Raw genomic sequence first — 12,154 nt, 5'->3', positions numbered from 1 at the left:
ACAAGCATGCATTATCTGATACTTCATGGCCATTTGGAAACTGGCCTGGCTCCTGTCTTTAGAGATTAACATTATAGAGTCACTATGCATAAATAAGGTGTGTTCAGGCAAGCCATGATACAGGCTGCTATACAGGGGTAAATAACATGTCTCAGGAGCCCACAGACAGGAGACTTACAGCTTGAAGATTCAAAGAGGTAGTAACATTGAGAGCCTCCCAGCCTAGTTTGAAACACTTTGAAGTGTGTGAAATCTGTATGAGAAGTCTGTGGTCACTCGACCATCTGCTTCCCTGGAAGATACACATTGAAGTAAGTTACAGTGGTCTGAGTTTTACTAAAACCATGGGAAGAGCTTCTCTGCTGTGGTGGTTTGAATGAGACTGTCCCACAGCCTCATGTATTTCAATATTTGGTTCCCCTATGGTAGAAGTGTTTGGGGAGGATTAGGGGGTGTGGCCTTATTGGAGGTGATGTGCTGATGGGGGCAGGATTTGAGTCTTCAAAAGCCCATGCGATTCCCAGTGTCTCTCTGCCTCATGGTTGTAGATCAAGTTGTGAACTCTCAGCCACCGCTCCTGTGGCATGCCTGCCTGCCTGCTGCCATGCTCCCCACCATGATGGTCATAGATCCTATTCCTCTAAAACTGTAAGCTCTGATAAGCTTTTTCTTCTATAACTTGCCATGGTCATGGTGTCTTCACAACAATAGACTATTACTGTGACATATAGTAATGTGTTTTCCCTAGACTTGACTAAGGATGGTAGCTTGTCTATCAAGCCACATTCACCTGTGTAGGACTAGCCTTTGCTGCAGTAGCTAGACTCCAGTCTAGGGACAAGTTGGCCCGGGTTTTCACTCTGCTCAGATCATTACTAAATCAAAGTGTTGAACATGACGACATTCACCCCCTGACCGCACTGCTTTGAGAATTGCCTCTTAGAAAACTGTGAATGTTTGATGAGAAAAACCAGTCAGCCAGATGTTTCACTAGTTGTGAGAAGGCTGCCATTCCACACTCCCATTCCACTGCACTGGTGAAGTGGAAAACCTACCACAAGATGCACGAGATGCACATGGTCACCCCTCTGTCCCCTCCTGACCTTTCTAAAGCGTCTCTGTAGAAAGTATCAACTGATTATATATCCACTGTCTGGTAAACTGAGGAAAACTAAGATGTATAGGATAGAAAGGGAGACTGGGGTCTGTTTAGAACTGAGGTAGCCACCATGAAACAACAAGATGTGGTCTACAGGGGCCTGGCGGGTGCCGTCTTCTAAGTCAAGCCAGGAAGTTGCTCCTCGCTCTGTGAGCCTCACCCTCAGTGGCTGAGCTGTACTCTCCACCCACAGGAATGTCTGCATATGTACATTTCTTAATCTTTCGTTTTATGCTTCTTAATTATGAGAGAGAAGGGGCGGGGACTAAAAGTTCAGGTAAGACTTCAGTTTTAAAACTAGCAGACACAAATGGAGAAAATGAGTTGAAGGGAAAGGATAAAGGAAAACCAGGGTAGCAGGGAGATGAAAGGGAGCTGGGAGGGGAGAGCAGTTAGTAGGCATCATATCCACATGTGAAATTGTCAAAGAAAATTTTAATGAAAAATATTTGGGAAGAAAGCAACACAATAAACAAACGATTCAGTGTTGTGTGTTACTGAGAAATGCAGGGGCTGGGGAGGCTTCACTAGCCACAGAAGTACGACTTGTTTTTATCCTCTTCTGTTCTCTGTACCTTGCCTTCTGGAGCACTCGCCCCAAACTACAGCTCTTAGTATTCCAGCCTTTAAAAACTTCACTGGATCCTTTAAACTCTAGCTTGAGGGGAAAGTCCCAGAGGTGAGGGAGAAGAGAGTGATGTTCAGCTGACGTGTTTGTGGGGCTGAAACAGAGTGAGCAGTGCTAAAAGGCAAAGGAAATAAAGGTTTAATGTGGGTACGTGATCCACACAGCACTTTCCAACAAACTCAACGCAAGAATTTTAGCAATAAACCAGCAAGACATTCAATGGTGACCAATAATCAGAAGGAATCTTTGTTGATGGATTACATAATGATGATGATGATGATGATGATGATTATGATGATGATTAATAACAGAGTAGAATGAGTGAGAAAGAAATACCTTCTAAAAAACTGATGTAAACCACACCACAGAAAGGATTGCCTACAGAATTAGAGAAAAATTTTCCATACAGTTTTGTGATGCTTTCCATAGCAAAAATTGAAGTCAGAGAAAAAAAATATTTCAAAGAAGAAATGGAAAAGTTCAGAGAAAAATGAAAAGGTAATAGAAAAAGATGGGGCATGAGTATTGAGAAATAGAAGGGAACTGGTTCAGAAATAGTAAACGTGACCAACAACACAACTATGTGTACAGTGGCAGGTCTGGCGACGTCACTCAAAATGAAATTGGAAAAAAAAAAGACATGAAAAGATTACAGCAAATCACTGAATACAGAAGAAAAATAAAAAAGCACAAAGAAAAACAATCTCACTGATATTTTTGAGGGAACGAAAGGAGCAGAAATGATTTCAATAATAAAAGGCATCCACGTCTTGATCAATCTCCTCATGCTAAAAGCCCGACTCGGTACGGGGAAGAGTAACGGCAGAATTCAGCGGAGACTGACAAGCCATTTGACAACAAAGCCCTGTCTTGAGAAAGATGCTAAACTTGAAATAAAGACGGGTTTATATGGGCATGGAGAAAACAAATTAAATCACAGATCCAGGAAAGTATGGCTGTCTTCGTCTTTCTCCACAACAATGTCCAAATACCAAAGGAAAGGGAAGGGATGCTGGCAAAACTTTTAAGACAACAAAGTGCTGATAAATAATTGATTGTCCATGCAAAGTCAAGTCTAAAGACAACAGATTGTCTTCATAATGAGAGTACTTACATAATACAGGTATAGGAATGTAGCTAGATTTTTTCCTGCCTGGCCCACAGTCAGGACAAATCTCTGTCACCCACCAGTCCCACAGCCGCTCAGACCCAACCAAGTAAACACAGAGACTTATATTGCATACAAACTGTATGGCCATGGCAGGCTTCTTGCTAACTGTTCTTATAGCTTAAATTAATCCATTTCCATAAATCTATACCTTGCCACGTGGCTCGTGGCTTACTGGCATCTTCACATGCTGCTTGTCATGGTGGCGGTGGCGGCTGGCAGTGACTCCTTCCGCCTTCCTGTTCTTTCTTTTCTCCTCTGTTAGTCCCGCCTATACTTCCTGCCTAGCCACTGGCCAATCAGTGTTTTATTTATTAACCAATCAGAGCAATTTAACATACAGAGTATCGCACAGCATAGGAATTCTTGGGAAAAAAAAATAAATCCAATGGACCAAGACCTGATTTAAAATAAATCTAACCAGTATATTAAATGGTTTGAACTTTATACAGACAAATGTAAAATCTTTTCCCCCCTCAAGTTCCCCAGTACAATCTTCACACTTTTTCAGGAAAGCCTTCCTTATTACATCTTTTAACTACATATTGTCTTGATCCTACCACTTTCTCAGTAATTTCAAATATCCAAAATGCAGTGAAACTCCTATCCTATATATATATGCCAGTTCTCTACTTACTGTAATGAAATACCCAAGATAAGCAACTTGAAGAGGAAAAGTTAATTCAAATTCGCTTTTGGAAGTCCCAGTCCATTACTGGGTGGACTCGTGGCCTTTAAGCCTTGGAAGTGGAGAACGTCACTTTAGAAGGGTGTGGCATAGCAGAAAGATGCACTTCATGGTGGGGCAGTGAAAGAGGAAAAGGGAAGGGGCTAAGATCCCACAGTTCCCTTAGAAGGCATACTCCCAGTGGCTTAAAACCGCCCACCAAGCCCTACCTCTTAATGGTTCTGTCATGTCCCAGTAGAACAAACTGGGAACTTAGTTTTGACACACAGCCTTTGGGTAAGGCATATCTTAGCCCTCACCTGCTCCCCCGCATGAGCTTGGGACCCTGTGTTCTTCCCCTTCCCTTTCTACTTTCTCATAGATTCTCCTTTCTGAGAGACGGGAAAATGGGGCCAGGTCTACTTAGGTGGTACCACTGGATCATTTTTTGTGGTTGCTATTATCTTTGATTCACTCTGTGTGATTGTAGTGAAATGTTAGCGTTCTCAATAGGTGTATGTGTGAATTCTTCTGGCATCCTTCAAAGTCCTCCTTCTGTTCAGAGGGCAAGTGATGTTCTGGTAATTTCTTTTCTAACTCCAGATCAGCTCTTAACTCTGGTGATTGACTCCAATGAACATTCTGAAGTCTTCTAGAATATTGCCCTTACTGAAATCCTCTTGCTTGGAAGCAACCCATCCCTTAAGCTACAGCTAAGTTATCACACCTTGGCTACCCTGTAGGTATTTGACTTGGTGGGAGACCAGAATGTACCCCTCTAAAATATAAAGGGTTTTTTTTTTGTAGCCTCAAGTAGTTAAGGAGCAGCAGAGGACTAGCTCTTCTATCTGCCCCCTTTTCACCTAAGACAAGCTATAAATTTCCTGTTACTGAAGACAACCCTCACCAGCTCAGAGGTGGCACCTGAGGGGTCTACAAACAAACCTTACTCCATTTGTTTTTTCCTAAACATTTATCTTCCTGTAGACTCTTGCCTTTGGAAGCTGAAACTGCTTTCCTTTGTCTTGTCATTTCTCTGGAAATTTATTACTGTTTGTGGAAGCCGCTGTAAAAGCCAGAGTTTTCAGTCACCGCCTTGAGTGCCTTTCATGAATCCTTCTCCCATGTGATGTGACTGCACACATAAGTAGACATGCTTGGTTTTTCCTCCTGCTGATCGGTCTCGTATTACAGAAGTTTGTCGCAGCTATGGATTTGTGAAGATTGAGGAGAAATCATATTTCGTCTTCCCAAGAGGAAACTCATACATCTTACCATTGACATATCTGGAATATGGGTGGCTCTACTATGTCCTGACCTCTCTTGTTTTCTTTTATAGACTGCTTTATTTCAACCTCGGTTAGACCCAGGGCACAATCTCAGCTAGGCTAGGTGGCATCTTTAACAGCAAGGAGTCAATAGGCGATTGTAAAAAAAATTCAACTATATAGTCAAAAATCATTGGAATCTATTGACTTTTTTCTGCCCTTCATTCTAGTTCCCAAACTCTTAATGATTCTGAACTAGAGGTGGCCTTTACCCCATTTCTCTCCAGAGAACACGTGGCTATATTGGAGGCACTGTGGTTGTCACACCGAGGGAAGTGTGCTCTTTTACTGGTACCTAGTGACTTGAGGCCTTGAATGCTGCTAAAAAAAACCCTGCAAAGGCATTGATATCCCCCACATAGGACTATGAAGATTAAAAGTGAACAAATAAGAAAAAGCATCTTAACAAATGGGAAGTCAGAGAAACATTACCTAAAGTTCAGTAGAAATTACTGAAAGCAAAGTTGTCACTGATTCTTCTCATGTTCTGCAGATTGAGCATACCCATGGGCACTCATTGACTCCTCTCTAAGATCATTGTTTGGTCATGAGAAGACTTACCTTAGCATCAAGGCATTCAGAAGAACAAGAACCCAATACTTTCCTTGAAAGTCCAATTCCTCCCTCCTTTTGAATCTATCTATCTATCTATCTATCTATCTATCTATCTATCTATCTATCTATCTATCATCTACCTGTCTATCTCTGTATCTATCTCTGTATCTATCTCTATGTCTATATCTATCTCTGTATCTCTGTATCTATCTATCTATCATCTATCTGTATCTCTGCATCTATCTATCTATCTATATCTCTTTATCTATATTTATATTTACTTTAACTGGATTTTCAGCTAGTTACTGCTAGGTCCTCACATATGAGTAAACATAAACTCTTTTGTTATCTCTAGTTACCCCATTTTTAGGCTCCTTACCATTTGTCCATTGGAATCTCTGTGGACAGAGGAAATTTTTTTCTTCCCCACACTTTCAATACACATGCACTTCTTTTCACTCCCATCAAAGAGGCACGTTTTAAATATTTAAATATGCCAACTGATAATAAAATCAGCGTAGTCAAAAACAAAGGCAATTACATTTACTTGGGGATAATTAGGATTGCAATCTGGGAAATGCAGATTTCAATAGATGGGACAAGGTATTCTGTGTTTTTACAAAATGGTAGCTGTATGTATAACTTTAAATTGCCAAGGGCCTTGGTTATTACAACATTTGTTAGTCAGGAGTTAGGATTGGTGCTGGCAAAAGTTAATTTGTGTTTTAATGAGAAATTGGTTGTAGTCTCAGCAGCTGGACAGTTTAGGAGCGAAGTCTGTTACATGGAATGTTATCATAGGTCTACAACATGGTCTATTACATGGAATGTCACCATAAGTCTACAACATGGTCTATTACACAGAATGTCACCACAGGTCTACAATGTGGTGTTTCAGAAGAACCAGACCAGAGCTCATATGTCAGTTGGTCTTCAGTTCAGTTCAAAGGCTCTGTTGGGGTTGTATCTGAGATTTAATTTAGCAATGGCCCCAGCCCTTATACCATTTTGAGTGCTGTGAATTTATGTGACTCCATTTTTATTTTCTTCTTTGACAAACTATTTGTTGGGAAGAGAAATTTTTCTGCACTTCAGTAATTTGTCAACATTATTATAAGATTTTTATTGTCCTTAGAGTAAAATAAAATAGAAACGCTTAAGAACTCATAGGCCTTATGATCCTGGTTTTATAGATTTTTTTTTGCTATTTCTTTTATCTATATATATATGCATAAGGATGTTTGAATGGTGCTCAGAGAATAACAAATGATGGATATTTGTGGGTAGTTGAATTTGGAGTGATTTTCTTCCTATGATTTGCCCCTACTCCTGCTCCCCACACTACTTAAAGCATACTTTTTGTAATGATGAATATAATGTTTATAAAAGCGATGGATTTGTTCCTTGCTAAGAGAAAAGCGACCGCAGCAACAGCCTTTTCAATGGCTCTTTCTACACCATTCAGGAGAAAATTCTAGCTTATTTCCTCTGTTCCTTTGTCTGTATAAAAATAAAAATGACACAAATACCAGCAACCAACTCCAACAATATACATATCCCCATGGTTTGGAAATGTCTTGGAGGCTGCCAGCAGTCACCTTCCTGGGCTGTGAGGGGCAGGCTACTTCGACATCAGTCTTTGTATTCATGTTTTCCTTCATCTTCAGGAGTGGAAACGCACCCGAAGATAACGCCTCTGCGTGTTCCTTCTCCAGTCTCACGCTATTCAGGTGAGGGTCTGTTTGTGTCCCAGGAATTGTCTCATTTTCTGCTTCATTTTGCCAGCACTGATCTGTCATCTGCACACACAATGTAGCCGCCGAGGATGGGGGCGGGGGTTGGAAGCGGCCTTTCCCCCGAAAGAAAGAGCTCTTTCATCTGCACATCTCTTATTTGCACAAAAGTTGCAAAAAAAAAATTATATTATGTCTAACAATTTTCTGCGAATAATTTTGACTGAGTGCATGAAACAATGGCTCTTTCCTACTCTTAAAAGCAGTAAAAGGGGAAAAAAAGTAACTAAGTCAATCTTCCTTTTTTATGGGCACCAAAGCAAAGCATGTGTGCTCTATTTGGAGAATGCAAATGCCTCCAGCAGCCTTTCTTTCGCCAGCTCTCAGCAAGTGGCCATTTAGACTTAATTGCTCCTCACAGCATAGTCCAATTAAGAACGGGCATCAGTAGGGTAAGGGCTATTTGTTAATCCATAAAAGGTATGAGAGGCAGGCCTTGTTTTGCCTGCGGTTTTTATTCACATGTTTGGGTGAAAATCCAAACAGCTGGAACTCTCCGTAAGTGATATGCGTGTGTATTTATTCTTTTGGTTGTGGGCAAGATAAGTGTATGAATGTATTTTATGAAAAACAAAAAACAAAGCAAACCAAACCAAAAAAAAACCCCCAAAGACCAAAACCCCAAAACATCTAAACTTTTCTTCCTGTACAAAGGAAAATACTGTCAAGATGTTGTTGAGGGCTACCCAAGCATGATGCTTGAAATCATGGTGGTGGTGGTGGTGGTGGGGGGGGTGAGTCAGAGCTCGCTGAGAGGGGGAAACCTCTGAACCAAGGGTGTTTTTGCAGTGTGAAGATGGCCTTCCACTCCTTGGAGAGCAGCTCTTTATCAAAGTGCCACACTCGATGGGAACCTGTCATTACAGGCTGTGGTTGTTTAGTATTCTCTTTAGACAGTTTTGACTTTTCTTGAAAAGTTACCTTCTGTACATCACTAGGATGTGTACAGGAGAACAGCCACTCTCCACTGGGGACGAACTCAAGTGACAAATGAGGCGTGTGGGTGTGGACCTGGGGCTCTTGTGATTGAATGCTAACAGGCAATCAGGAAGAAAAAGACACACTGCATAGCTGTTAAGTATTTTCAGCTAGCTCAGAACAGTCCACACATTGTTGTGTAGGACAAAGAACCTAGAGTCAGCCCCGTCTAAGGGACAGAGCTTCCCACAGCTCTAGGGACCTAGCTCTTCAGAGGAGAAGGTCAGAGAAGGCCCTGTTTAAGCTACTGGGGAAAACCCAGGAGCACATGCCAACCAGAAGAGTCAGACTCAAGAAGGGACAGACATTTGGGAAGGTAGGAAAAGAGTGTTTGACTCTTAGGGCAACAAAGAATTTTACTCACGGCCATGGACTTCTTCGCTTTCCCAGAGTAATGTAAGACTGGATGCCAAATGTCTATGATTTACAGGCTTTTTGTAAATTTGACAGGATATTTGTCAGGCTTTGAAGAAAGGCAGAACCATAGGTCCATTTCTTCTTCTTTACTCCCCAATTTTGCTCTTTGCTAACCCCCAATTTCCTGGGGGATTCTGCCCACTCGGGACGCCATGTCTGTCTTTCTTGTCACAGTCTTGTTTAAACCTAGCAAAGGGGGACAACACCTGGCCCATGTCCTAAGCCTGTTACTCAGCCTGGCTCAGACTAGAACTTTGGTTTTTTTGTTGGTTTGTTTTGGCAAAATGAAAACTACTGTTCCTGCTTCCCCTTTATTTTTATTTTTATTCTATTGTAGATTGTTAACCAAAACTCTGGGGAGTGAGACCTTTGTTAATTTCAGGACTCTCCCTACCATCAAATGAACAATCCTCTTCCAGAAAATGCAGCCACCGCCTCTAGGTCTGTGCCCTTGCTGGCTACTGGCTTCGGGTAATGATATTTACCCAGCTCATTGAAATGTCACACTTAGGACTGAGCCCTATAAATTATTATTGTGCTCGTGTTATATTGTACAGATAAAGGTCAGATCAAAGCTCAGATTTATTCATACCCACGATACATTTCTGGGGGTTGGTAGAAAAACTATAGGGTTTTTCAGTTTCAGTTCGAGGAACTGGGCTTTAAAAAAATAATAAAAACAAAAGAAACAATGACAGAATCAGTAGTTCTTGGCTTAGATAAAATTAAGGGAGAGATTGACTCACCTAAAGGTCTAGAAACATCATCTCCAATTTTGTGGTCCTTTCTTGACCACCCTTTAATAATGCTTAGACAAGATGAAAGGTCAGAGGCAAGTTCATGAAGACTGGAGGAGCTGCTGTGTACTGATCATGTCGTTACTAAGGTAATCAATCCTCTTGTCTCAGGACCAAGGTGTGCCTCCTGTTCCCCCATCAGGGAGTTTCCCAGTGATGGGAATGTCCATCTGATGGAGCTGAGAGTCTCAATGCACAGGTAATCAAAGCACACAACTTCTTACACTGAACTACAAATCTCCAAAGGCAAGATTGCTCAAGGGATCCTAGAGCCTGCCAGCCCTCCAGCTAAGGAGACCGGCAGCTCAAGGAGAAGGAGCACTGAAGGATTCCCATGAAGGGATGAAGGTAGTCCTCCAGGGTGGGCTGGAGACCCACGCTGTGAGCTTTAGAGCACGCAGCCTGGTATGTTTGCTGTGCCAGCTCCTTGAATGAACCACAGGCTGAGTGTTGTTAGCTGTCTGGGTAACAGCTCTTACCAGCACTTAAAAAGAAGTCCCAAACCATCTACATCAAATGATTTTTCTTCCATAAAATTTGGCTTTTGAGCTTTGAAAGAATCTACCAAGATCACCCCCTATTTTTCTCTCTCACTTATCATCCTTTCAAGGATTATCTCCACATGGAGAGTGACTTCTGAAGGGCTTAGTCCTCTGTGCTATTTGAACAGGAACTGCTGGATAATCTACTTGCCTCTCTGCTTCTGTGATTCTTCCTTTTTCCCCCTCCTCTTTTTTTTTTCCACTTTCTCAAGCGTATCTCAATGCTTTCATTTTAGCATTTTCCTTTATCCAGGTTTTTATGGTGTTTTTATTTTTATTAACACATTCATAAAAATTGTTATTACAAAGACCATGCCTTCTCTGTGCCAGCACTGCCCTGGACACAGTAAGAAAGGGAAAGTTGATACTAGATAATATTTGACTCGCTATTCTTTGTCATTTTATAAAAGTAAGAAGGAAAACACAATCAGCATGCAGTGATAAGAATATCAGACAAATTGAGGAACAATAAGTACATGCTTATTTCATATTATTACACCCATAATAGAATTTTTCCTTAGTCACATTCATGTTTATTTTAAAACTTCCTGCTCAGCCTTCCTAACATTTACAGGGGAAGAAAAACGGGAGGGAAAAACATCTATTTCTATGTAAGTTCCTCCATCCTTAGCGATTCCACCCTTTTAAGAACATCATTGTGTTTGAACATAGTAGTTGTTTCTGCTCCTCTGAATGGAACACGCTGTCTTAAGAGGAAACACCATCAACTGTAGGAAGTATAGTAGCTCACCCCCAGCAGAAGTCAGGAGTAGGCAACTAGATTTGACTCTCCTCTCTCCCAAGGTGGCTCCCTTCTCTCTCCCTCCCTCCCTTTCTCCCCATCCCCCTATAATATTTTCCTATAAGGTGAAGGTTTTTGAGCCACCAGTGAGTATACAGTCTTTTTCAAGAGGCATAAGCAGCGAGGTGGAGCCAGGCAATGTCTTTACACTGGGCCATGATGCTTCGTTTCTAGTCATCTTTTTCCCATGCTGCCAACAAGCATTTCTCTGGGAGTGTGGGGGTGGGGTGGTGGGTTGAGTTTTAGGCAGCCCTCTAGCCCAGCACTTGGGATAGTTGGGTGACCAACACAAATCAAGATCCTTGCTCTCTTGGGTCTTCAATTCTAGTGAGTGAAAACAAACAAACAATAACAAATCAGATAAATCAGTTGGTTTCTTTGAGTTAGGTGATTAAAAGATCGATGAAACAGGAAGCAAGAGAAAGGCAGTAAAGGAAGTTTTTTTTTTTTTTTTTTGTGGAGGGATTGCCATTTTAAAACAAACGTCACAAAGTTTCCAGAGAGGTGGACATTGGAGAGACACCTTCCTCATATAGCTCCAACAGAGGCGGACAGAATGTCAAGAGCACAGGACCACGGTCGGCCTTGCTGTGGATTATTTTTCATAGTGTGAGAGGGTCACCCCTGATTGGTAGAATGACCTGCTAAGAGAAGGGAAGGGTCGGACTTTTCTCTGTTTTCTTCTTGTGTGGGGAAAATATCCAAGTAGAGGCGAGTTACACCAAAAAATAAGATTAGAGACTTTAGATCATTCCATGAGAAATGAATGCCGTTTCTCAGGGCAGCTCAGGTGCAGCCCTTTTGCTGGACAGCTCACTTCTGGGCCACTATGTGGTACCCCTATAAAACCAGGCATTGGATATAAAGATGCCTTCGTGAAAGCATCTTGCTGTTCCATGGAACACTTGTCTATCTACTTCAGGCTTGGGTCTTGGGTCTGTATGTGGGTCTCTGTGCATGTGACTAGAATTATTTTACCTTGCTAATGAAAGATACTATATTTATAGAAAGAATTGCCCAACTTTAGTTTTATTTTACATAGATAATTGCTTAATATCATGGCCCTCTTTGTATATTCAGTTATGTTAAAAATCAGTTTATAATTTTCCAAATCATGAAGCAACAATTCTTTATTGTGATATCTAGAGAAAGGCTTTTAAAATTGTTTGGTCGTTGGTAGCATTTCTAATGGAGACTGACTATTTAATTCCATTCTTTGAGGGAAGTTAGAGTCTGATAAGTAACATGTCCGATTTGATTATGGAAAAGCAAACCATGAATGTGTCCCAAAAGAATAAGTATATCTTTGGGAAATGAAAA

At 41.3% G+C, this 12,154-nt stretch overlaps 1 long non-coding RNA gene across 1 annotated transcript in view; it reads left to right on the top strand.

Annotated features, from left to right (window-relative positions):
- LOC121822932 (uncharacterized) overlaps positions 1-10,250 on the top strand; it is a 41,665-nt gene extending 31,415 nt beyond the window's left edge. The window contains exons 3-4 of the long non-coding RNA XR_006064240.2: positions 7,173-7,235; positions 9,602-10,250. This is a non-coding gene — a long non-coding RNA (uncharacterized LOC121822932). The remainder of the gene's footprint in view (positions 1-7,172; positions 7,236-9,601) is intronic.
- Positions 10,251-12,154: the final 1,904 nt, after the last annotated feature.

Source organism: Peromyscus maniculatus, chromosome 15, assembly GCF_049852395.1.
Source record: "Peromyscus maniculatus bairdii isolate BWxNUB_F1_BW_parent chromosome 15, HU_Pman_BW_mat_3.1, whole genome shotgun sequence".
NCBI classification, from domain to species: domain Eukaryota; kingdom Metazoa; phylum Chordata; class Mammalia; order Rodentia; family Cricetidae; genus Peromyscus; species Peromyscus maniculatus.
The sequence above is the reverse complement of the archived record's forward strand: the minus strand, read 5'-3'. Positions and strand labels throughout refer to the sequence as shown.